At 41.4% G+C, this 4,611-nt stretch overlaps 1 pseudogene; it reads left to right on the top strand.

Annotated features, from left to right (window-relative positions):
• Positions 1 to 384: 384 nt before the first annotated feature.
• Positions 385 to 3,847, top strand: LOC147286472 (uncharacterized; annotated as a pseudogene).
• Positions 3,848 to 4,611: the final 764 nt, after the last annotated feature.

The raw sequence follows: 4,611 nt of genomic DNA, 5'->3' as shown, positions 1-4,611 counted from the left end.
TGTTGCTTGTTGCCCGAATTTCTCTTTGGGTGTAATTGATCAATTTTATATTGTTCTAACATGTATGTGTGGAATTGGCATGGGTATGATTTGTCAATAAGTCAACTTAGTACCACCATGTTAGGAATAGAATATAGGAAGTTTTATTATACTCTTTTATGTATATATTTACTTTCCTTGTTTGTAAAAATTGAACTTGATTCTAGAAAGCTGATTAGTAGGATAGCTTTTGTATAAGTTACGCAGAACGTGGAATAGAAAAAGTATTCTGGCAAATTATATTTCTCTTTCTAATTTGACATGGTATCAGAGCAGGGACCGAAAATCCTCCTAGCTCTTTCTTTTTTCTTCTGCTAAGTTCATTGTTTTTCATCAATCTCCACCATGGTCAATGAACATAACTCGGTTGGGGGTTCATCTGATGCCTCCAATCCATTTTTTATTCATCATTCTAATCACCATGGAATGGTCCTTGTCTCCAAACCTCTTAACAGAGAAAATTACGCTACCTGGTGTCGATCCATGCGGATCTCTTTGAGTACCAAAAACAAACTCGGTTTTGTCGACGGCACTGTGAAAGCTCCTTCTGAAAAATCCAAGGCAGAAGATCTTGCTTCATGGCAACGTTGCAATGATTTGATCATTTCTTGGATCCTTAATTCCTTCGAGCTAGATATTGCTGACAGTGTCATCTACTCAACAACGGCTCATGAGATTTGGCAGGACCTTCGAGAACATTTTTCTCAAAATAACGCTCCACGAATCTTTCAGATTCAACGCACCCTCGCTGCTTTTCCACAAGACCAATTGTTTGTGGCTGCCTATTATACAAAATTGAAGGGCTTGTGGGATGAGTTGGCCTCCTACAATGATCTTCCATCATGTACCTATAGTGCCGCAAAGAGACATGTTGACCATGCCAAGAGCAACAAACTGATGCAGTTTCTGATGGGATTGAATGAATCCTACAGTGCTGTGCGCGGTCAAGTCCTTATGATGAATCCATAGCCAACTTTGCGACAAGCCTATTCCTTGATCTCTCAAGAGGAGAAGCAGCGTGAATTGGGTGCTTCTCGTGAGACTTCAGAATCGGCAGCCATGGCTGTTCGCCAAGGCTCACAGCCGAAATCATATTTTTCTTCTTCTGATCGCAAGCCGCTGCATTGTTTCCATTGCGATCGAGATCACCACACAATTGAGACGTGTTATAAACTGCACAGGTTCCCACCTAGACACCGTCTCCATAAGTCCACCAAGTCACATCGTGGTGGTGGTCATAGCAATTGCGGTGGTGGATCTTCCTCTGCTAAAAATGTGATTGATGGCCCTTCTGTCCAGGAATTAAAATCAGCCATACCCGGACTTCTGATACTCAATTTCAACAAATTCTTTCTATTATGAATACTAGAGAAACTGAGCAATCAGCTGCTCCTCAAGCCAATGCCGCAGGGACTTCCACAGGTTTGTTTCAATCATCGCTACACCTCCGTCGATGGATAATCGACAGCGGTGCGACGAACCATATTACATCGTCATCACATATATTCACTCACAGTTTCAAGAATAATACATTGCCGCCAGTTATCATGCCTAGTGGAGAACAGGCTCCGATTATTTCCACAGGCAGTTTATCATTAAATTCATCCATATCTATGCAAGATGTATTATGTGTACCAACTTTCAAAGTTGATTTGATGTCCGTGAGTAGAATTACTAGAGGATTGAATTGTTCAGTAACTTTTTTCCCTTCTTGGTGTCTTCTGCAGAACTTGGCTACGAAGAAGACGATTGGTTTGGGTAGGCAACATGGAGGGCTCTATTACTTGGTGGCGTTGGCATCTTCTAGACCAAAACCCGTCATCACACCTTCTTGCAATGTTGTTCGATCATCTACCAAGCTCTGGCATCGTCGTTTGGGTCATCCATCTTCTTCTAGATTAGAATTTATGGCAAAAATTTTATTACATTTTCCTTTTAAATTGAATAATGCTTGTGATGTTTGTCCTCTCGCCAAACAGAGTCGTCTTCCTTTCAATACTAGTTCTATTTCAACAACTAAACCTTTTAGTCTTATTCATTGTGATATTTGGGGGCCTTATAAAACAACCTCTCTTTCTGGAGCAAGATATTTCCTAACAATTGTTGATGATTATTCTAGGTTTACTTGGATCTTCCTTATGCATCATAAACATGAGACACAACATCTTCTTAAAACTTTTTTCTCCTTTGTTCAAACACAATTTCGTTCCCAGGTTCAAACACTTCGAGTGGACAATGGAGGAGAATTTTTTTTCTTTACGTAATTTCTTCAAGGAAAAAGGCATTATTTATCAGCATTCTTGTGTCTACACGCCTCAACAAAATGGTGTTATCGAACGAAAGCACCGCCATATACTTGAAATGGCAAGGGCTTTACGTTTTCAGGCACATTTGCCTTTATCCTTTTGGGGGGACTGTGTGCTTACTGCTGTACACCTCATCAATCGGCTTCCAACACCAAACCTTTCCAAACAGACACCTTTTGAACTTCTTTTTGCCAAGCCACCCACTTTCTCTCATTTTCGGGTTTTTGGGTGTCTTGCCTATGCTACTGAAGTTCATGTGTCTCACAAATTTGATTCTCGTGCCAAGAAATGTATTTTTATTGGTTATCCTTTGAGTCAAAAGGCCTAAAAACTTTATGATCTTGCCACTCATAAAATCTTTACAAGTCGTGACATTTTTCACAAAACAATTTTTCCCTTCCAGCCCGTCTCACCCATTCCCTTCCAGTCCACATTTTGTTTTGCCCAACACCAAAACTGAATCCCTTCTCCATGCGTCATCTCCTTCTCCTCTTGAAAACCCAGAACCGGCTAGTCCTTCCTCTCTTGTTTCTTCTCCTTTACTCGCTCCCCTTAGCCCGGCCTTCACTCCTGTCTGACATCTTTCCCCAGCTGCTCCCATTGCTTCGCCACCTGCGCTTGATCTCCGCCGCTCTCAACGTCCACATAATCCTCCAGCTCATCTTCAGGACTTTGTTTGCTCGCAGGTTATGTTGCCTCCTCCAAACTCGTTGTCGTCTTTGTCAGCAGGTCCTACTAAAGGTACTCGGTTTCCTCTTTGTAATTATTTGTCTTATCATCGCTACTCACCGTCGCATCTTTCCTTTATTGGTACCATTAGCAAGGCTGTGGAGCCCCGTTCTTATGCTGAGGCCGCTTCTCATTCTCACTGGCAAGAGGCTATGCGTTCAGAGTTGCAAGCCTTGGAACATGATCACACTTGGACCCTTACCTCTCTTCCTCCTGGCAAGGTTCCTATTGGTTGTCATTAATTGGGTTTACAAAATCAAACATCGTTCTAATGGCACCATTGAGCGTTATAAAGCTCGTTTGGTCGCTAAAGGATATACTCAGCTGGAAGGTATTGATTATCATGATACTTTTTCTCCAACTACGAAGATGATTACTGTCCGTTGATTACTCGCTCTTGCAGCTGCTAGGCATTGGTCTCTTCATCAGTTGAATGTTAACAATGATTTTCTTCATGGTGATCTCCATGAGGAAATCTACATGTCTCCTCCTGACAGGGGGAGCATTTGGTATGTTGCCTCAACAAATCGTTGTATGGTTTGAAGCAGGCGTCTTGCCAATGGTTTGCTAAATTTTCTGAGGCTATTCAAGCTGCTGGTTATGTTCAGTCCAAGGCTGATTATTCTCTCTTCACACGTCACCAAGGGAAGTCTTTTACAGCTCTCTTAATATATGTTGATGACATTGTGATTACAGGGAATGATGATACTGCTATTTTATCTCTTAAAAAGTTCTTACACAGTCGTTTCGTATCAAAGATCTTGGTGACTTAAAATATTTTTTTGGGTATTGAGGTGTCCCGATCAAAGAAAGGTATCTCCATTTCACAACGGAAATATACTCTTGAAATTTTAAAAGATGGTGGTTTCTGGGCGCATGTCCAGTCAATTTTCCAATGGAACAAAATTCTAAACTTTCGGACACAGGTGACCTTCTCAAAGATCCTTCCAAATTCAGAAGACTAGTAGGGCGATTAATTTATCTCACAATTACCAGGCCTGATATCACTTATTCAGTTCATGTGTTGAGTAGGTTCATGCAGGAGCCACGCAAACCTCATATGGAGGCAGCCCCGCGAGTCTTGAGATACCTCAAAAACACACCAAGACAAAGTCTTTTCTTTTCATGCTTATTGTGATTCTGATTGGGCAGGATGTCCAACCACTCGACGATTTACAACCAGTTACTGTGTGTTTTTAGGGTCTTCTCTAATTTCTTGGAGGACAAAGAGACAAAAGACAGTCTCTCTTTCTTCGGCTAAAGCAGAGTACAGGGCCATGACAGGTGCTTGTTGTGAATTGACATGGCTTCATTTTTTACTGAAAGATTTATTCTTGCAGCATTATGGTCCTGCTTTACCACATTGTGATAACAAGGCAGCTTTGCACATAGCTGCTAATCATGTTTTTCATGAGAGAACCAGACATATTGAAATAGACTGCCATTTCATCAGGGACAAGGTACAAGATGGTTCAATCGTTACCAAACATGTTTCCTCATCACACCAACTAACTGATGTGTTTACAAATCCATTGGG

Source organism: Dryas octopetala, chromosome 4 (assembly GCF_963921425.1).
Source record: "Dryas octopetala chromosome 4, drDryOcto1.1, whole genome shotgun sequence".
Classification (NCBI taxonomy): Eukaryota; Viridiplantae; Streptophyta; class Magnoliopsida; order Rosales; family Rosaceae; genus Dryas; species Dryas octopetala.
Note: the sequence above shows the minus strand (reverse complement) of the source record. Positions and strands in the feature narration are given on the sequence as shown.